Source organism: Typopeltis vanoorti, chromosome 14 (assembly GCF_054136105.1).
Source record: "Typopeltis vanoorti isolate ZY-2024b chromosome 14, IOZ_Tvanoo_1.0, whole genome shotgun sequence".
Classification (NCBI taxonomy): Eukaryota; Metazoa; Arthropoda; class Arachnida; order Uropygi; family Thelyphonidae; genus Typopeltis; species Typopeltis vanoorti.
The window spans coordinates 89,816,993-89,840,500 of record NC_143562.1 but is presented as its reverse complement, the minus strand read 5'-3'; the positions used below and the strand labels follow the sequence as shown (position 1 = coordinate 89,840,500).

The following is a 23,508-nucleotide window of genomic DNA, read 5'->3' as shown; positions in this document are numbered from 1 at the left end:
ATTAAGAATTTTTTTTCTTGTTTTTTTTTTTCCAGCAAAATATTCGAAAATTTTATCAAATGCTATTTTTTCCCCTTTGGAATCTTTTTTTTTTTTTTTTTAACATATTCATCAAAAATTATTATACTCTGTAAGAAATGTGATTTAAGTTCATCCTCCAAAGAAATTTCGTTAGATCAAACTCAATTCAAATAAGCAAACAATGATAATAATAAACACGTTATGCCTCATCTATTCTCACTCAACTCAAAACAGGTGAGTAAAAGAAAAAAATATTTTTGCTGTTCACTAAGATTATGCAAATCACAGGACTTCAGTTGTGCTGCTAACAACCACAATACTTCGACGAACTTTTACGATCAAGTTTTACGACACAAAAAAAAAAAAAAAATTCCCCTTTTGATCCCAGCTAGCTAAATGAACGACATCTCACAACATGGATTCCTACGCGCCATCAACACCGTTGTTAGCATTGCCGACATTCCTCCATACACAGCATTTGGGGTCTTCACAGAACATTACTTGTTCTCATCGGAATGGTGTATTTTCTGAAATATCCTATTATTTATCGGAAACAAATACATGAAATGGCAAAAAATGTATTATTTTATCTCCAAGTTACTTGTTAAGATAGCAAAAGAAAGTTTTATATCTTACATTACTTTCGGTGGCAGTTTTCAGATGGCATTCATTCACATTAACGAACTATTATTATTATTAATTTTATTTAAATTGGTATCTCTCTTTTGTAATTTCTTTAAAGTTTCGTATCACTTTTGTATAATACATAGATTTTTTGTTATCGGCAAATCTCATACTAAAGGCACAGCTATGAAACCGATATATTACCAATAACATTTGCAGTGCGAAAAATTGAAATTTCTGATATAATTTGGGTTAAAATCATTTTTATTTTCCAGTCATTCTTTGTTTCTCTTACAATAACTATACTCATATGAAATATCCCCGTTTACAATAAAATAAATAAACTAAATTATAACAGACAAGAAAATACGTGATTTTAATCCTATGCCTAAGTTTTTGCTTTAGTATCCCATAACCAACGCATAATTCCTTTCGGAAGAATATCGATGCACACAATTACTGCAATATTCACTGCTTGTTGCACGTTGACTTATGAATGCTGTCCCCTCTGTAGGAACCAGCCCTAGACAATCAAATCAAAATTAAATCAGTGCAGAAATCATATTTTTCATATACAAATTATAAAACGGTGTTATCTGTATATATTTATTATATTCTGAATTAGAGGAAGCTTTTAAAGATTTTTTTAATAAATAATCGAATGAATTATTATTAAAAAGAAATCATATTCTTATTTCTTAAGTAGAAGAAAAAAAAAATTTGCGAGTGCAGGGCTTTCATCATTGCAATGTTTCAGTTTAAAACAGTAGAAGCTTGTCATCATCTGATGCATGTCACTTTCAAAACTAATGATTTATACTAGGAAACTAAATCATATTTTAATGAAAAACATATTCAAACTATAGTTATATTTTTAAACTATTATGTTGGTTAAATAACAAACAAAATGTTCAGGCTGCTGCAGAATACATGCAGTTTTTATGTTCCTTTGTGTTTTATATAAACACACCATTTAAAAATAAATATAATACTTATATATATAAATACATAAAACATGCAGAAGCAGATATTGATTGTGGTTTGTTACCTTCCAATCATGGGCAGTTAAAAGTTATTTTATTATTTTATTAGAAAATGCTCCTGGTCTGGAAATTATTTTAAAATCCAAATTGAAAATTACTATTGAAATTATAATTATAAAGATGCATTTTGGCCAGTAACTACTTTTACCTAATATTACCTAATATAATATAATATATTAATAATAATTATTTAATGAAATGTATGTAAAGGGATGTCCCTTTTTTACCTTTCTAGTCTTATTCAATCTACAAATCTAATTCAACTTCTGTAAGAGCTAACGCAGTATTTTTATCTTTTCCTGCTACGTCCAGAAGCACACACTGTCTATGTTTAGAAATATAACTCGGAGAGACAGTCTAGAAGAATTCAACATTCCGTGAAGTCTGTTTAAATTCTGTCTTAGAAATTCCCAAAGAAATAAACAATTCCCATTATTCCGAATTGATTTTAATCCGACCAAACGCCATACTTCGTGCAGAAGACAGATTGCGTCTTCTGCACGAATATTACGCCTGCGTGCCTTCCAATTGCTGCCAATTCTCAAAAACTGCTTAAAACAAATGCGGGATTTGGTAAAGAAAATTCTATGCTTTGTTGGAATGAGTCCTTGAAATTTAAAAACAAAAATAAATTAATAAAATTTCTTGAATCTGTTTTCTTATAGCAGTATCATAAAGTTTATTAGATCTGCACATAGTTGATTTAAAACGGAGTCCTGAAATGTTTAGTTGATAGTAATGATTAATGAAATCCATCTTGAAAACTCAAGGATGGTTTGGATTACGTTTCGGCTACCGCTATTACTGTCATGAGGTAGATGTACATTAAGCTAGCTTACGCTATTTTCATTTTATTTTATTAATTTTTTTAAAAAAATATTATTGAACTGATTTACGGTATTTAAAATTATTAACATTTATTTGAATATAAGTAACTTATTTATGGAAAACCTACGATAATATAAGTCGAAATGTACATACTTTTAAGTGTAGGATATAAACTTGGGGGTTTTGTTTGATACATATAAAGAATAAGAACCACATAGCTTAAAGAGAAGTCACAAAAATACATAGAGAATCCTGGAAGAAATTTGTTTCTAATTTAGAACATGATTTATATAAAATAAGACCCAATGTATATAAGATTTTAAAATGCCTAAATGCAGATACTAAAGAAAACAAAAATAAACACAGAATTGAAATTATAAGAATTTCTCAATTTCTATACTGAATTGTGAACAGATATAAATATATTTTAAAAAAGATAACTCGCAAATATTTAATGAAAATGAAATAACTAAAGAAGAAGAATTAGAAATCAGCCTGAAAGAAACAAGAAACGGAAAATCACCTGGAAAAGATAAGCTAGGTTCAGAATTATATAAATATGCAGGTTCAAAGAAAGACTCCTATTAATTTTAAATAAAATCTATTCAACTAGTAACCCCTCAGTAGAATGGAAAAAAGCAATTGTGATCCTTGTCTTTAATAAAGATAGTAGAGATGACCCTGAAAATTATAGAGGTTTAAGTATATCAAGTTCCTGTTACAAAATGTATAGCAGAATTTTAAATAACTAATAAAATATTCTGAAAACTTTATTTTAGGAGTACAGAATGGATATAGAAAAAGACGATCATGTATAGACCCGGCCTTTTGCCTAAAATTAATAATAGAGAAAAGAAGAGAATACAATTTATAAACACAAATTACATTTATTGACTTTTGAAACGTCATTCGACAAAGTTAAAAGAAGCATTTTATTTAACATATTAAAAGAAAGACAAATACCAAATAATATCCTAAAAGCTATCACAAGTATATATGAAACTAATCAAATACAAATAAGATTAAATCACGAGCTATCATATACGAGAGAGATAAACCAAGGGGTCCGACAGGGATGTCCCTTCTCAGCAATTCTTTTTAATATTTACCAAAATGAAATAATAAAATGGAATAAATATTTTCATCAAGGAATTAAACTTTCACCTACAGTTAACTTAAACACTCTCCTCTTTGCAGACGACCAAATAATAATTACAAATTCTGAAGATAACTTACAAAAAGCTATTTTCGATTTAAATGAGATATCCAAAGATTATGGTATGATAATATCAACGGAAAAATCAAAAACTATGGCCTTTAAAGGACACGAACCAGCAAGAACTAAAATAGTAATAGATAACAAGATCTTAGAACAGGTGAATTCATTTAACTACCAAGGATGTATGATCACATATGAAAATGAAAAAGATATAAACGTAAAAATTGCAAAATATTTAAAAATAACAGGTGCAATTAACTCTATATTTAAACCAAACATAGTTCAAAAACAAACCAGGCTAAAAGTATACAATACATTAGCCCTAACCAGTCTTAATGTATGGAAGTGAAATCTGGACAATAAAACAAAAAGACAAACAAAGATTAACAACAGCAGAACTGAAGTTTATGAGAAAAACTGCAAAGTATACCCTATTTGATCACAAAAGAAATGAAGAAATTATGAAAGAATTAAACCAGGAATCAGTAATAGAATATAAACATAAATCGGTCGAAAACGTTGAAAGAATTAAAAAAAGAAAGATTAACAAAACAAGTCTTAAATTACAAACCATTAGGAAAAGGAAAACCAGGACGTCCTCTTAAGAGATTCAACGATGACCTCTAAGGCGGGAACAGGCCACTCGAGGCCTAAATTCTTGACAGGCATGATAATGATATGTATTGAGATGATTTTGAATACATCCATTTCTAAAATTGTCTCTAAAAGAATTTGGCAGAAATTAAATAATATACGAAACCATTTCATTCTACCTCCTTAATAAAAACACACCGTCTTAACTATTATGATTAGGGTTGCTCATGCGAATTCGTACATTACTCTTTCAAAATGAATAGAGAAGTTAAACCTCCCCTTCAAGTGTGCGAATACGTTGGTTAAAAACTTGACGCTAATATCGAGGCAATCAGCCAAGCATTTTGGAATGTCTCAAAAGGATTTAACTTTAATGTTATATTTCGCATTATGACTCCGCTATTTCGTTGTATCTTACATAGCTATCTTGAGTAAATATTAAGATCTTAAAAGGCATTCTACGAATATCTTAGAAAGGTAGCGTGGCACAGATGGCATACAACATTCAAATAGACGTAAATTAAGGGATTGAAAGCCAACGAATAGGGAGAGAATTGAACTTAACACGTCATGATTGCACAAGTTGCAGGCCCAGTATCGATTAGGGTGACTACCATTCTACAGCAGTATATGAAAGGTCTATTTACGAACTTCTAATTACGGCTGCGATTGTGTGGGCATTTTAAATAAGGCACAGATTGGTCGGGTAACGCGAAACAGCGATCCTCCTGTAAACCCTGCCACGTGTGACTTCGGTGGATAAATCACAGCCTCGTTTGTTCGAGTTCAATTCCCGACGGAGTTCAGTGGCGCACGTAGAGATAATCATCACCTACAAGCCTGGTTGACCTTAACAAAGTCACCTTCACCTTATCCTCGGCGCTTGAATTCGCAATACACAGAATCTCACATCATTCAACAAGTCTGTGTATTCTTTATTTAGACCGACTCTTATTACTGTTCTAGTAAGGCTTCATAATATTGGCCTCGCTATTGAAGGATGTTGAGAAAAATGGTAGCCTTACAAGTACAAACATTCATTAACCATCATCTTGGATACAGAAGGAATAACACTAAAGTAAAGATTTGTCCTTTTTTCTAACTCGGCGAACTGCATTTTTTTTTTCCTGAATTTTTTTGCGCTTCATAACTCACTACGAGGTGGGGTCGTTACCCCCCGCGCTCAACCATGTGTAATTGTCTGTGAAGTGTTGCGTTCTTAAGTCCGGTTGGCCTGTTTGCGGCAGGAAAAACCCTGCAGTCCACATCCAAGACCGGCTAACTTGGCTATGTCTGAGAAAGATCCGTAACTCATCACGTCAGCGACGAGAATCTAACGCAGGACACCCCTTTCCCAGGCATATGGTTGCGAAGTGCGTAACCACTCGGACACTATGTGTTTAGTTTTTATAAATATTTATATTTGGACTGCGACTGACAGCATAACTTATCCGCCATTGCCATAATCGTAGTTATAAATATGCCTGCAAAGTGCCTATAAGAGCTCAGATTTACTTTTATATGGCTACAAATAAAAGTACAAAAATTTTATACTTTTTATAAAAAAAAAAATCTTTATCTACTACATGTGCTATTAAAGCAGTTTATTGAAATAGAATAAATTATAGCACAAATTATGTATTAATTTTTTTTTAGATTTCACATTCGCAAATACATTAATAAATCGTCAAAAAAAAATTTATTATGAAAAAGGATGTAACAGTGACGTAATGATATGAGAGTCGTCGGGCATGCGTAAATCGTCCCTTAAAAACTACTGGAAGGCACCACTAGGTGGCCACATAATGAACAGTGGATTAGTTGATTGTTGATACTAATGGCTAAATTTTGTGTTGATATGGCGGGGAAGAGGGAGATATTATGCAAATTTGTAATAAAAAATAAAGGAAGTACAAACGCACGCCAGAAAAACCAACCATTAAATAGTATAATGAATTTTTTTTGCTAAAATAAAGAGCCAAAAGGCTTCAGTTCGATAAAAATACAATTATTTTGATAAATCTTAACAAAAAGTGTGAATTTTTCTATTAATGAAAAATGAACTCGATCGATCCTGGGAAATTTAAGAATAGTAAGCGAATCGATATTTCGCTTTTGGGATAAACTAGATATCTGCTTTATTCCATATTTAGCAGTATCAGCAGAAATAGATTGTGGAGAGAAATAAAATCCCTTAAAGCCATTTTATTCGCTAAATAATATAAGTAAAATTATTGAACCTCAACTTTTTCGAAATTGGTGGGCATCGAATCTCTTCGCGGTTAATGGTCACCAGTGGCTGAGTTCATGGCTACCGAAGATTTTAGAGGTATTGGGGAAGAAAAGTATAGCAACCACACAACTGCAACATCTAATCTTAAACTTTAAACCATGTAATTATTTGAAACGGTGGCATTCTACAGTCAATTTTTCGTGTTTTTTTTTTTGGTGGGGGGGGGGGTTAAAACTGAAAGAGCGACTAACTATAGAACAGGCTGAAAAGGGCGAATAAAAGAATTAATCTATAACAGTATTTTTTCTGATAATTTAGCATTATGGGATGTGGAAGGTGTTGGTTAAAGTACTTGTGTCATTGCCATGAACAAAATATTATTTACGATAATTTTCAACATACATTTTTAATGTGAACTTATTGTTTGTGGTATAAAGTGATTTTTAAAGCAAAGTTATTCCATTTGAGCGTAAAATAAACATACTGCTTGCTTCAATACTAAAACAATTTCAAATTGGATAGTTCCAGCCAAAGGGGGGGGGGGGGGAATCGATTACTTAAATATGGAAATAATACTTGAAAACCTGATTTATATATAACCAAAAGTCAACAGATTTATTCCCTCCTCAAGTCCTTTTCACTGAAGAAATACGAAGAAAGGTACCGGTTATAAATAATTCAATAGACATGCCAAACATAATCATCATTTGTCAAATTCAAGTGTTCGTAATTTGTATTCGAAATATACAAACGGAAAAGGCGAAGAATAAATTTCTCTAGAAAAGGACTTTCAAATATCAAAGAATAAATCTATTGGTCCAAATCCTCCAGCTATTGGTTCTGGAGGACGTTGACCTTCTTTAAAAATAAAGCCAAGAAGGAAACAATGGCTGGGTGCAAGGCTATACATGGCAGCAGGAAGTAGGCAAACAGAAGGACATCGTCGTTTTATTCCACTAATATTTATTATTAATGACTACAAGAGTGTGTCTCTGCTGCCTTTAAACAAAGGATATTCTTCAAGGAACGCCAGTTTCTCCCTCTAGAAGTACTTACGGAAGCTAAAATATTAAAAGAATTCGTACAAAGAGAAGGATAGCGCGCGCACTCACACACACACAATCTCTTTTCTCTGATAATGTTACGTAAAAAAAAAGAGAACAAAAGACACTTATCCGAGTTCTCTATTCCACAAAAGATGGCTTTAAAAGAACCCCTTTTTAGATTTCCAAGTTGAAAGAGACTCAGCAAATTCTAAATAATATGGTTTATCATTCAAAGAGGATGTAACGAATTCTTTGTTTCTCTATTTAATGTACTAAAAGCTTATATAAAGGTAAAAGGAAAAACGAGGTTGAATATCTAACGAAAACGTCCAAATATTATACGAAAAATAGTGATCTGATTTAGTATTTACAATCATTTTTCCAAAGATTGTATCTGCCGATATCTGAATCATTCTGATTGGTCAGCTAACTATAGAGCATCAACAATACAGCACGCGCGCATTGGTATTTTCAGATTATTTATATGGTTGCCAACAATCAAGTTTTAAAAATGAGAAATCTGCATTTATTTTCCAATAGCAAAAATAATTCTCTGTATCCATTATTTATATCTTACACATTGTTAAAGAATTGTAACTATTGAAAAACATTGAGTTATAAAGCAAAAGATAACAAAAATTTATTAGCGCAACATAATTAATTGTAGATTCTGTCAATTATTTTCATTGGAAGAGTTTCACAATAGGCTAGACCCAAATAAATGATTTCTTTCTCAGTTGATTCAGGAGCAAAATGTCGGCACGTACTTTAATTGATTCGTTTTATAATTATAACTTGGTGGTTTTCCAATATTGCGCATCTTTCTCAAAAAAAAAAGTCCTTCTACACAATAACCGATTTAGAACCGTCAGAATATTCAACTATTTCGAATGTGCTGTCGCAATGCGAACAAGAATTACTTTTATTCCATTTGTCGCAGTGTAAGTATCCTAAAGGAATAGCGGTCTCCCTGAAGCATTATTCACTGTGGACGTACAAATATTTGATAAATTCTGACAAACAGACTTCCCATATGGATTCAGATTATACGTCTCTGTGTACATAACGGTGGAATCATGTGATCGTCCAGGTCATTCTTAAGAACATGGACAAATAGTTGCACAGACCTCGTCAAAGTCTTATGAAGGAAATGGAGAGCTCAGCAAATTATGAAACACCATGATCGCTCCTAATCGCCATCGTGGAGCCTGCTTATCGATCTACAGTAGATACTTGCTCAGAAAGAGCTGATAATGGGCTTTAGCTTCGAGGCTGTGCTACAGAAAGGCTGATGTATGCACAACTCTTCAATGGATATGCGTATTGTTGGTTATTCTGGTGAATAGATTTACTATTGCAAAGATTCGACTGCTCGGAGATGATTTTGTGTTCGATTTTTTTTTTCTGTGCACGAAAATTCAAATCGACTGTGGAAGAAATAATTTATATTCATTTAAGGAAAAAGAATTCGTAACCAACCAATAATAATGATTATTGTGTATGTACTATTTTGTCTTCATTTTATTGTTGAGATCAGACAAAGTTTCCTAGAAAAAATAAATTATTTTTAGATATACATGCGTAGATAGAACGAAAAAAAAAAGTATTATTTTCTATTTGTCTCCGACAACAGTTTTGCTAATAGCATGTTTTTTTTTTTTTTTTAATCTCCTTTGCACATTTCGAGTAGTGTGGGATTTCACAAATCTTACGGTTACAGCCAAATCAGAGTCAGTTGTCAAGTAGGAATGTGGTACTATCCCAAGACCGATTCGAACCCAGGTTGTTGCAGTGGAATTTTTCAGAATGTGGTATCCGAATTTTATTCTTTCCGCTATCAGCTTTAATTATATTATTTCTCCATAGCAACTTGTCGGCTACAGAAATGTTTTACGATGTTATTGTGACTTGACACCGCCACACGTCTTAGGGGTCATTGATAAAGGTCACTGCAGAGTCTACTTTCATTGTCTTAACTCTGCATTCTCTGATGTTCGGCGTATTTATCGCTGCGTCTTGCAACTGTTATAGGCTGTTTAATCAAATATATCGTACCAGTTCTAAACGTGGATTTGGACAGCTGGAATATACTTTTACACGGAGCTACATTATGGGACGTGACCCGCATTCAATACCCTTTTCTTAATTGCTGTTGTCGTAAGTTTTGGCCGAATGCCAAAAGACAATTACCATGAAGATTATCAAGTTAGTATAAGTATTTTAATCAGTAGCTATTCAAGCATCTTACGCTTATAGTGATTAAATACACCTTAAAATGTAATAAAATCTAAAGTATAATACTAGAATAGAAATACACCATTCCGTATTAGCATTTGTATATTAGATATTTTAAGCTAATGCAGAATTTGCATTCTGAATCAATTGAAATTTCAAGGCCGACTATTAGCTGAGTTTATGAGAATACAACTTTCGGCATCGGAGTTGCCTTGATTTACACTACTTAATATAAACAGATCTTACTTAGAAGTCTACGTTCGTCTTTTATGATGAGTGTTATTGATTTTTCTAGTTTGTCATTATCTAAAGTAGTCAGAAGAAATTAAAAAGGATCCCCTAAAGAACTAGGGTTCATACTTGCCACTGAGCAAAATTGTTTGGTCACAAAAATCTGTATTAATTTTTCTATTTAAAAAAAGCGACGTAAATATAAATCTTAATATATAAAAAGTGATATTTATATGCAATTAACGGTAAATATAAATTTTTTACTTCTTTTTCTTATATTTTTTAACTTCTTATAATGTACATTTGTTTTTATTTTCAACTTAATATAAATTAAAAGTAAAAGAAATATAACAGTACTAGTAGTAAAGAACAAACCTGTTTAGACACCAAACGAATAATCACAAATTTGCAGATTTAGTGGATAAGAAATGTTTTGATTACTTTGTATAGTTTTGGAATAAAATAATGCTTGTTTTGAACGTAAATTACACTGCAATATAGATGAAATAAACAATATTTAGCTCACCAACAGTTAACTTTCAATGTACATACCTTGAATACTAAATGACATTAAAAGTTTATCAGCATTAAAATATGCTCTAAGAGTCAGAAGCTGCAAAAAAAATAAAATAAATAAAAAATAAATAAATAAATATACAAAATGATGTCAACAACTTCGATATAGCTTAAAAGTTCGAGTAAACTTTTTACAGGAAACTTTCAGATCTTTGGCCTAATTAACTTTCAATTGCAAAATTAATTACTATTAGCAGAATTATGTTGGTTTTGATAAATTGCCAAATGTTCTCTTCTCCTGCAAAATCCAATTATTGTCTTCTGCTCTTACTGACAGACATACTTGAAGTAACTTTGACCAACAGTCGATTTCTTCACTATAGAAGCGTAAACTTTGTTTATTTTTGTTTAAAAAACCACTCCTAGAAAACGCTCAACCCAATGGATGCAAAACACCAAAAAAGTATTGCTCACATAAAAAAACTAATTTTTAATTTTTATTTTTTGGCTAGATGGGGGAAGCAGAATATTTTTCATATTCCCCGTTATCTGTAGAAGATAATGTATGGATAGAGTAATATAGAGCTATAAGCTCTGATCATGACCGGAGGGTAACAACATTAGCCGAGCCTCAGTTAAAACTTCACTGGCTGCAGCATTGCCATCCACTAACCTCCATGGGTGCCCGTTTTAGTCGCCTCGTACGACATGCATGGGCTGCAGTGGAGCTATTCTTATCCCGGCCACCACACGGGATAATTTTTAAACTTGGAACTTCTTTGGGAGATGGACCGAGTCCTTGACTCTTCATCCCTTCAACTGATTTTAGCTTGTGTGTGAGGGGTTATTATAGGTAATTTATCCGCTCATTGTGAGCATTGTAAGCTGCATTAGCTTTCTCTTGCGACAGCGGATTTCGGTTTTTCATATTTGAAACGATCTGAGGGTTTGTAGTCCGCTGCCTGTCGAATTAGTTGATTTGGATGATTATGAAGAATTTTTCTGCAATGCCTGTCATGTAGGTCTTGATATCTGGAAGGTTGGCTTCTTGGTGTAACTGGAGATTTCTGATGAACCAAGGGGCATTAAATGCCATTCTTAGGAATTTGTTCTGGATCGTTGGAAATCTCTGTTTGTTCTGTTTAAACGTGTGTCCCCAAGGTGGTGAGGCGTAAGTTATTTGAGGTCTTCATATCACTGATTCGTAGAGGAGAATTTTGTTGTTTATGTTTAGGAAGCTGTTTCCTCAAAAGTGGATATAGCTGTGCTATGGTCTGACTTGCTTTAGTGGATACACTATTTATGTGTGTCTTGACATTTAGGCGTTTATCCAGATGAACTCCTAGATACTTGTGCCAAGGGATGACTTTCCAAACATTTGTATGCTTGTGTTCGGTTCTTCTTTATGTCTGGTGAAAAGTACTGCAGAGCTTTTTCCTGGGTCGATTGCGATACGCCATTTTTTGTACCAATTCTCGGACTGCTCTCTGTAGCCTTGCTTGAAGTTAGATGTGGACGGAGGGATCTGGCTATGATAATTGCGTCATCGGCGTAGAGAGCGGTGATGGATGGGGACAACTTGGAAAAATCTGCTATGTATATAGAGAAGAGTAGGGGAGGCAGCAGAGAGCCTTGAGGATCTCCAGCCGTGACTCTCCTCAGTAGATCTGGTTCCATTGAGTTTTATTTTAAATTTTCTGTTATTCAGATATGATTTGATAAGTAGAACTAGTGGTAATGATTTCCAACTTGGTGTAGTTTAAAAATTAGACCATAATGCCATATTCTATGAAATGCCTGTGTTATGTCCAGGAAGACTGCGCCAGAATGTTGGTGCCATTCTGTCTGTATGGTAAGTGCTATAATTGTTGATTCTGACCTTGTCACTTGGACAAAGGTGTGATTCATTTATAAGGATGATATCTGCTTGGGTTTCTGCTGCAAACTCCTGTAGTTCCTGCATTTTGTTGGATAGTCCATTTGCGTTCCAGCTGACAATCTGTAATGATTTAGGTTTTCTATTGGCCTTAATCATTAAGGATTTCAACAAGCAGTGATTGAGTGTGTCTTAAGATGATATCCTTGGCTTCTTGAGTTGGGTTGGTTTGCCAGAGTTCAGCAAGCAAATCTCCTGTGTGGCTTATGTTCTGTAGGATAGGTTTCTTGGTTTGCTGTGACTGGTTTGGTTTTGTCTTTGGGTAGGTTGGTCTTGTTACTTCAGCATACGTCCTTCCGTCTGTTGTGGAGACTGGTTTGATGGGAGGATGTGCGTTCTTGTATAGGTTTGGAGTTCAGTATTTTGGTTTTGAGGAAATGCTATGCAGTCCCTATTGTTTGATCGGTTTTGGGCATTCATTTGTTGTGTGTTTTCCACCACATTTAACACATCGGTAATCTATTTTCAAGCAGCGTTGTGAATGGCCAAACATTCGACAGCGATGGCATTGCGTCGTTGTTCATGTTTCAGCGATTCAGTCTTTATGACTAAATCACAAATAGTCTGAAGATCGCATATGTGTTTCTGGTCTTTACTGATCTCTACCAATATTAGAGGATATGGAGTTTTATCAGCTCTGCGCATTCGGCTGACGTTTGTAGGTCTGAAGCCTTTGTTATGGAGATCTGCTTGTACTTCATCTGTTGTAATGGATTCTGTTACCCCTCTGAGCACAACCTGAAGGTTCTTTTCACTGTTGAGTGCAAATGTGTGGTAGGGTAGGTTGCTATTATCCAGAAATTGTGTTAGTTGTCTGTAATTGGTAGAAGTTTTTGGCTTCTTCTGTATTAGTGGCTTTCGTAAATGATATTTCTAGAGTTCGGAGTGAAGTAACAACTGATGTCCAATGGTTTTATCCCTTAGGTATTCTTTCTTTTGAGTTTGTATTAATAGTCTGCATTTCTATTGTTTTGGGTGATTCTCTAGTAACTGAATTTTTCCTTTTTTTTAGTTTTAACGGTTTGGAATTCTTCCTCTGTGTCAGCTGTATCCAATATATGATGGGCATTGTTTTGAGATATTTGCGCATCCTCAAGATCTAGTGACTTCCCCGAGCTTCGCTGACCGATGTCCAATGCCGTCAGGTTTTCCAGACTGTCGTCTGTGACAATTGTTTGGGAAACGTGTCATGGAGGTTTACTTTTCCCGGCCACCGACTACTAAGCACCTCACCCAAGCGGATAAATTCCCGATAAACGTCTTCAAATTTCGTCTATCAGTTTTTCCATGTCTATCAATAATCAAAACTTAAAGTTTGAAAAGCTGGTCCTATAACCGAAATGTGAAATCCCGTAGATCAAATCGATGCTCTACCAGCAAATAGGGTTCCCGTAGTCACAAAACGAAGAAAAGCTTACCTTTAAATATATTTTGATTTCCTCCTTTACCACTGCCAGACATATTTATACTCCTTCACAATCGTCAATCAGAATTCGACATACACACACACACATATATATATATATATATATATATATATATATATAGGTATATATATACATACTTTTTTTTGGCTAGATAGGTGAAGCAAGAATGCTTTTCATATTCCCCGTTATCTGTAGAAGAAAATGTATGGGCGGGGCAGTATAGAGTTATAAGCTCTGATCATGGCAGGAGGGTAACAGCAATAGCCGAGTCTCAGTTAAAACTTCATTGACTAGAGCATCGCCATCCATTACCCTCTCTGGGTGCCCATTTTAGTCGCCTCGTATAACATATATGGGATACGGTGATGCTATTCTTATCCCAGCCACCACACAGGGTATTTTTTGAAAGTTCTTAAAAGAACTGGGCGATGGACAGAGTCCTTGACTCTTTATCCCGTCATCTGAATGAAGTAAATCTGTATGGATAGAGTGTTATTGAGCTAAAAAGCTCTAGTCATGGCTGGGTAACGGCAATAGCTGAGTCTCAGTTAAAACTTCATTGGCTACAGCATTGCCATTTGTTACCCTGGAAGTCCTAAAAAGGAGTTATTTTCAATCAAACCTTTTATTTTTTATTTTTATTTATTTTTTTTTAATCAATCAAACCTTTTATTTTTTAAAGTCCTTATAAGGACTGGCTTAAAGGGGCGAAGCAAGAATACCTTTCATCTTCCTTTTTTTTTTCTTTCATTTTTATTTGTATCTGTAGAGAACAGTGTACGGATAAGGTGTTATTGAGCTGTTAAAGCTCTGATCATGGCAGGAGGGTAACAGCAATAGCAGAGACTCAGAACTTCATTACCCTTCAAGGGTATTAATTACCTCATCTCACGGTCGATTCCAATGATCTCTCCTATTTTTTAAAGTATTGACAATTGACATTTATTCTTTAAGGGTGAAGCAAAATACTTTTCATATTCCCCGCTATCTGTCGTGGTTACAGTGAGGGTAAAATTTACGAGCAGTTTGCTCGCCCTGATGGGCATGGAGATTATGTATCGCTATAGGAGGCTAATATAGTTTTTGGTCTTCTATATTTAAATATGTCCGTTGGCTCGTATGCTGCAGCTTGTTGAACCAAATCGTTGGGATGTGTGGACGTCTTTAGAAAAAACTTGGAAGCTAAGGATTGTCGATAAGAGAGAATATAGGGAATATTTGTGTCTCTGTGGAGTTGGCTGTGTCTAACATACCACGGGGCGTTCAAAATCATTCTCAAGCACTTGTTCTGCACTCGTTGTATCTTAATAATGTTAGTATTAGAGGTGTGGCTCCAGGCTGGAGAAGCATAGGTGATTATAGGACGAATCGTCATCTGGTATAGCTGCAATTTGATTCTATTGCTGAGTTTGCTATTTCTATTAATTAGCGGGTAGATCTGAGCTATGGCTTCAGATGCTTTTGCACATGCAGACTTGATATGTTGGTTGAAAGATAGCTTTTTGTCGAGAATCACACCCAGCTAATTTGATTCTTTCTGCCAGGGAATTTTAGAATTGAATAGTAACACATCTCCTGCAGGAGACATTGGCCTTTTTGAGAAAAGAACCGTTGAGCTTTTCAGGGGGTTGACTTCCGATCTCCACTTGGGGAACCAATCCTTCAGGTTTAGAAGATTTTCTTGAAGCTTTCTGGTAACGAAGTGGGGTCTGAGAGATCTGGTTAGTATTGCCGTATCGTCCGCATACAGTGCTAAAATGGAAGTCATCGGATTGTTTGGGATGTCTGACATGTATACAGAAAACAGCAATGGAGCCAGTAGAGATCCCTGCGGCACTCCAGCAAAGATATGGCGCTGGGACGATGTAGAACCGTTAATTTTAACTTGCATTGATCTATTCTGAAGATATGAACGGATTAGATGAACCATTTTTTGTGAGATACCGGCTGAGATAAGTTTGTGCAGGAGTCCAAAATGCCAGATTTTGTCAAATGCTTTAGATAGGTCTAGGAATACAGCGAATACAGCTCCTGTGCACTGGCGCCAGTTGTAACTGGTGGTGATATATTCCACAATTCTGTGGATTTGCTGGGTAGTACTATGGTGTTGTCGAAAACCAAACTGTTCTTTAGGGAGGATGTTTAGGTCATTTACTGAGGTTTGGAGTGGTGAGAGGATGACCTTCTCTGCAACCTTACCCAGATTGGAGATGAGACTGATTGGACGATAATTCTGCGGTAAGTGTGGGTCTTTGCCTGGCTTATGTTTAGGAATCACATCAGCCATTTTCCAGGTGGAAGGAAAATAGTGAAGTCTTAAGATTGCATTTATTATACTGGTCAGATGCACTACAGCTTTTCGAGGCAGCAGCTTGATCACCCTGTTTGAGATGCTGTCTGGTCCAGGAGCTTTATTGTTCTTAAGTTTTTTAATAATATAATATAATTCAACAGGTGATGCGGGTGCAATATGATCAGCACTGGTATCCGGGAGGTTTAATGGATGCCTAACCTGTCTGTGGATTTTGTACAGACGATTGAAATCAATGTTGTTATAAGAAGGTTTGCACTGATCCTCAAGATTTTTAAGAATGGCTTCTGCCTTATCTGCATCTGTGTGGACTAGGCCCTGGTTTGAAATTATCGGGGGGAGAGATCTGTTTTTATTTTTGATGTTTCTCAGCAGGCCCCAGGTAGAGTGATCAATAGGTGAGATAGAGGCTAACTTTTTATCCCAAACTTCGTTTTTATGTGTTTTAAGTGCATCTCTTACTGTTCCATTCAATCTGTTAAGCACTGTCTTATCCTGAGGTGCGCGAGTGTTATGAAATCTCTTCCTAGCTCTGCTCGTCTCTCAGATCAGGTCCATAATGTCCTCAGGCAAACGATCAGGCTTGGGAACAGGTTTCTGGAAGGTTGCAACTATTATATCGGACTTAATCTGTTGGGTGAGGCTAGTCACTGCAGATTCCACATCTTCTGTTGTGCATATGTGAGGGACGGGTCCTATTTGATCCCGAAGTGCTTTAGACAATCTCTCCCACGATATGCCTGAATGAGAAGGAGGAGACAGGCATTCTTGTTCTCCCAATTGCAGTAGAATTGGGTTGTGATCCGACGACAGCTCGTTTAGTGATGTAAGGCTGTACTATAGTTTAATGTCTTGCAGGATGGCTATATCCAGGATATCAACAGTGCCAGATGTACTGAGATGAGTTGGTTCGGTAGGTCCAGCCACAACAGCATGGTTTAATCCTGTGTAGCTAGAATGGATGCGACCATTTTTGTTAGTAGATTTACTGTTCCAAGCAGGATGCTTTGCATTGAGGTCTCCAGCAATGATGACCGGTCCTTTTACTCCAAGGATGGCATCCAGATCTGAGGTTAATAATGTCTTTAATGGAGGGTTGTATGCAGAAAAAATGTTGAGGTTTCCAATTGAGTTTGTGAGAACATTGATTCCTGTGATTTCAAGGTTGGTGGTAGTAGGGTTGGTTATTGAGTGATGATTGATATAGTTTTTGATAAGGGTGGCTGTACCTCCACCTCTATACCCAAGCCTGTCGTTTCTGTAAATCTGATACCCTCTGATTTTCAGGGTGTCAGCAGGCCTCAGGTGAGTTTCATTAATTAGCAGTATATCTGGGTTGTATCTATTATTAAATTCTTGGATTTCTAACAGTTTGTTTTTTATACCGTTGGCATTCCAACCGATAATCCTAAGAGAGTTTGGGACGAATTTTTTTCTATGCATCAGAGAGTGCAGATAATATGGATTGGGTTTGCTGTAGGAATCTTTTTGTGACACTTAAAGATGGATTTGTGTTCCTGAAATCCTGCAGCATGTTTGCAAGAGAAGAGGTGATAACAGCTGATAGATTTGAGTGTGGATTATTCCGGTTCTGGGTTTGTACTATCTGTTTGGAGCGGGCCACATCAGCATATGTTCTTACTTGATGTTGAAGATTCGTTTTCTTAAGGGGCTCAGTTAATGATGGGCGAGCACCTGTTGTCATGTTTTCACTCTTGGAGAACTGAGTAGCCTGAGCTTCAGGAACTCTCGCACTAGATGACGAGGTAGATTGATGACTTGGATCATTCCATCTGTTTTTGGGGTGATGTATACACCCTCTATAATTAGCAGGGTGAGGACCCTCACAATTAGCGCACTTAGCCGGGGTAGATTTTGGCTTGGCGCAGGTGTTTGTGGGGTGATTCTCGCCACATTTTAGGCATTTGAACTGAGCTTTGCATAGCTTTTGGGCATGGCCAAATTTTTGGCATCGGTGGCACTGCCCAGAAAATGATTTCTTTCTCAATAGTTCTGGGGTGATTTTGAGTCCACAGATTGATTTTAAATTATAAATGTTATGAATTTCTACTAAAACTAAAGGCATAGGTGTCTTATTTGATCTAAACATTCTAGTGACCTTTATGGGGAGTATTTCCTGTAGGTTAAGGTCAGTAACTATTTCATCTGTGTAAATATCCTCAGAGACGCCTCGTAAGACTACTTTCAGATTTTTTTCGGAGGCAAGTGAAATGTGTGATATTGGGTTCCTCTAGTGTCCAGTTCCTTTGTAAGATTTCTATAGTCAGCCACCGTGGTGGGCTAGATTCGTATTCCCTCTTCTGCATTTTTAGCAGACGTGTAACGAATCTGTGAATTAGCCATGATGGTTCTGAGTGATGACCATCTCTGCTTTTCCCTTAGGATAATCGGTGGCACCTTTTCATTGGGGGAAACAGAGGGATCTGAAATGGGAACATCCTCGTCCATACCAACAACATTTGTTGACTCAGCAGCAAGAATTTTTCTCTTCTTACGTGCGTGGGTTACTTCTTGATCAGAAGGATTAGAGGTAGAGACAACTAGATTGAGTTTTTCCTCCACTTGTGGGGAGTCTTCATTTTCCTCAACATCGACTTCAGGTGAGGAATACAAATTTAAGTAGCCGGGCCAATCCCGTTCAAACTTTTTGAGGAGCTTTTTAATAAAACTGAGTGCTAGCTTTTTATCGAGTGACTCGATAATAGTGTCGGGGTTAATCATGTTAGTAGGCCATGTCAGCTTGAACTTCTTTTGGAGTTTATCAATGAGTTCAAGAGCTCTTTTCAATGATTTGCTAGACGTATTCACTGATTTTCTCTTTATCGAGCAAATCAGTGAATACGAATAAAAAAAGAATAGAATCATTTTTTTAAAGTAGTCCTTATCCTTATAAGGACTGGCTTAAAGGGGCGAAGCAAAAATGCTTTTCATCTTCCCCGTTATCTGTAGAGGACAGTGTAGGGATAAGGTGTTATTGAGCTATTAAAGCTCTGATCATAGCAGGAGGGTAATAGCAATAGCCGAGCCTCAGTTAGAACTTCATTGGCTACAGCATTGCCATCCATTACCCTCCAAGGGTATTGGATTGAATGAATCAATCACCGCATCTCACGGTCGATTGACCACTTTTTTCTGAAGTCCTTATAGTCCTTATAAGGACTGGCTTAAAGGGGCGAAGCTAGAAAGCTTTTCATATTCCCCGTTATCTGTAGAGGACAGTGTAGGATAAGGTGTTATTGAGCTATTAAAGCTCTGATCATGGCAGGAGGGTAACAGCAATAGCCGAGCCTCAGTCAGAACTTCATTGGCTACAGCATTGCCATCCAAAACTTACATTATTAAGTTCTTAAAAGAACTGGGCGATGGACTGAGTCCTTGACTCTTTATCTCGTCATCTGAATGAAGTAAATCTGTGTGGATACAGTGTTATGGAGCTAAAAAGCTCTAGTCATGGCTGGGTAACGGCAATAGCCGAGCCTCAGTTAAAACTTCATTGGGTACAGCATTGCCATTTGTTACCCTGGAAGTCCTAAAAAGGACTTTTTTTCTCATCGTCAGTCCTTATAATGTAAGTAAAGTTCTTAAAAGAACTGGGCGATGGACTGAGTCCTTGACTCTTTATCCCGTCATCTGAATGAAGTATATCTGTGTGCATAGAGTGTTATTGAGCTAAAAAGCTCTAGTCATGGCTGGGTAACGGCAATATATAGCCGAGCCTCAGTTAAAACTTCATTAGCTACAGCATTGCCATTTGTTACCCCGGAAGTCCTAAAAAGGACTATTCGGTCCTTCCCGCTCGTAAGTAAAGTAATAATGTAAGTTTTTTCTAGTACATTACTAATCTGATCTCTAATATGGTATATTATACAATTCAATGATATTAAAATTTTTTTAGAAAAATTAAAACTAGAATAAAAATTTCATATTTTAAATTACAGATGGATTAATGTTGTATATAAATTCTTGTGATATTTGGGAAAATAGCGTTAAATAAATTATGAATAGTCGATGCGAAAATCATTTCGTAAGGCTACAGTCTTTTTAGATAATTCTTACATTGAAAGCAGAGTCCGTTTCGTTCGTTCGCCTATCAAGATGTTGGCAGTTGAATTCCTCCGTGATAGGATTATCAGATAGCAACACACTTATTCTGCAAAAAGGAAATTAAAATAAAATTTCAGTTCATGAAGAAGGAAGTATACACATCGTAAAATAAATGACAAAAAGTATTAATAATTGAAGTATTACAGAAATGGACATACGTATAAGATTGTACAATTAGTCATCTAAACACAGCTCTGTCACCAAATACTCATGAAAGGCGACGGACTTACAATTCTGCGATGAGCAAACAAAGGTATTGTTCATCCAATGGATATAGCAATAAGATTTTTTTTATTATAATATTAAATAACCGATTAGTGGACCACCATAAGCTATTCCCTCACTCATCGTATAATATTATCATAACACCAACCTCTAACATTTCAAGATACCGTCTGAATTTAAAATACAGATTGGACTGTTCTCTCTTCCCACCCTTAAAATAAAATTAAGGGGGAAAGAGATCGTATGGTAATAAACTGTAAGAGCATTGCTGTGGAATATGCAGATGTACAAATAGGCGTCATCCTTATTGCTAAAACCCAAGAACAAGTAAATAATAGTGAAGATTCACACGACTTTTTGCGGAGATTGATGTTAACAACCAGGCTAATGAAAGTAAGTTATGCCCACTGATATGAAATACTCCGTGTGTCAATCCAAGGAACGCTACTGCAATAGGTTGACTTTTTTTTATATATATCTGGGATTAGCTATCTTGGAAAGTTTAAACAACTTAAAATTTATCAAAATGTGGAATGAGAACTGGCTAGACAAAGTAAATAAAACAAATAATTAAATATATTTAAAAATGACCAAACAATAGACTGTCAAAAATGCCATGCAGAAACGTATATAAACAAACAAAAAAAATCAGTCTGTCGAGAAAAGATAAACTGGTGGTATCTTGGAAATAGAATATGTTAGATGTCATTGACAAAGTTTTGGGTGATTAAGGTACAAGTAACCAAATAAGAAGTGAATTAAATTATTGTCATACTGCAATAGATTGTCACAAAAGGCCCAAATAATATGATCATTGTATAATCACTTGACAGATATCCACTCATAACACTTGGAGGAAACGTTTCGGAGTATCAAGAAGGAAGAGTTGAATTATATATTTGAAAGAAAATATCGAATTATTGAGTTTATGGAAAATGATGAGATGAACAGAGATCAAACAAACTAGAAACACACCTCAATAGCCGATTCCTCCCTCATTGGGAGGAGGCTCAAGCAATCCAGGAATGGATGAAAAAGATTTTAGATTTTATAATGCTTTAACATATTTCTATGTACACAATATCTTCCAGAAACTTTGGTTTGATGTAAACTGTAATTAAGCCTAATTAAACTTGTCAAGGAGTTTTAACGAAAGGTCATACCTTTTCTGTCATCTTTTCGTTAATCCTACGAGTAAAATATATATATAAACACACACACACACAATGTAATCTTCCAGTAACAATTACGAGTCACAATCGTAATATGCAACTCCAGGAATCAGTTATGTTCACTTTTCCAAGAACCGTTTAATTATAGATGAAAAGCCAAACAGCTATTTTTCGTTTAATTATAGGTTTTTATTACTTAGTCATTATTGTGATTCAGAAAAGAAATGCTCACACTAAATATTGATATATCGATATCGAACATCGCAAACATATATCAAGAAGCTCACGCCTGTTGGTTTGTTTTTAACCTTAAGTCCTTAAAAGGACTGGCTTAAAGGGGCGAAGCAAGAATGCTTTTCATCTTCCCCGTTGTCTGTAGAGGACAGTGTAAGGATAGGGTGTTATTGAGCTATTAAAGCTCTGATCATGGCAGAAGGGTAACAGCAATAGTCTAGCTTCAGTTAGAACTTCATTGGCTACAGCATTGCCATCCATTACCTTTCCCTTTTTTGTTTTTAACGCTTTTTAGCACAATTACATAAGATTTATGTGATTTTTTCCTAGGCTTAATATCTGTATATAATTTTTACGTATTAGATAAAGTTAATTTTAAGAAAATATCATTTAATTTGAATTAAATATTTATATTATCATATATGATTTTATTAATTATTTTATTAGATATATTGTGACTACAAATCTGCTTTATTAGCTAACTTATGTTAGATTTATAACTAGTAATAATATTCCGGAAGATTTCGGGAAGTTATCGGTTTAAAAAAATCTATTGAGATAGTGGGAAAGATGTTTTGATAAGCTTATTAAGTCTGAGAAAGTGGGAGCTCCACTTTTTCACACTAGAAATGCTTCATTTTCCAGCATGTTATGGTTTAGAGCAGGACTGTCTAAAGTATTGCTCGCGGGCCGCCTGTGGGTTTTGATTTTCACGAGCGAAAAAAAAAAAAAAAACATTGAATCGAATGCGTATTAAATATTTTAATTCTATCACTAATCGATAATCGCGATGTTGGTAATTTTATTTGGTGTTTTTACATCACTATATGCGCACGTGTTTTTCAAATATCAGATGTGTCAAGGAAGCATTCTTACACTGTTTTGCTCAAACGCGCATGCTCTGGGCGCTCACGGGGAACGTGAGCGCGCGATTAGTGTTGTTCAGCTATCGAAGTTGTGTCGCTGCTATATCACCAAATTACTAGATACGCATTGCGATGCGGCCCTCGGATAATTGTTTTTTTTTTTAATGCGGCCCTTGGCCGTATTCTTAGCGTTTTTTTTTTATGATGTAAAAATAAGAATAAAAAGAGGATACGAAATACTCAACGTGTCAATCCAACGAACGCTATTAAAATAGGTAGACATTTTTAATATCTGGGATCAACTATCGTGGAAAGTTTAAGCCACTTAGAATTTATCAAATGCTGAATGAGAATTGTTTTATATATATATAGTCACAAAAAGCGTAAATAAATAATATAGTCAAAGATCGAACAAAATAGAAACGCGTAGCCAAATTGTTCACTTTTCCAAGAATTGTTTAACTACAGGTTTTTATTATTTTGAGATTATAGCGATCCAAAAATGTGACACTTAACAGTATCTATGTTTAAGTGCGGGGTACGATCCCATGGATGAGCGGTCCGCAGGACCAAAATTCGGAATCTCGGAAAACCGGTAGGCTCTACACCGTGGCAGGTTCTC

The 23,508-nt window shown here is 35.3% G+C and overlaps 1 protein-coding gene across 1 annotated transcript in view; it reads left to right on the top strand.

Moving 5' to 3' along the window:
* Nucleotides 1–23,508, top strand: part of LOC150099748 (kin of IRRE-like protein 1) — a 137,758-nt gene that overhangs the window by 29,952 nt on the left and 84,298 nt on the right. The window lies entirely within an intron of this gene.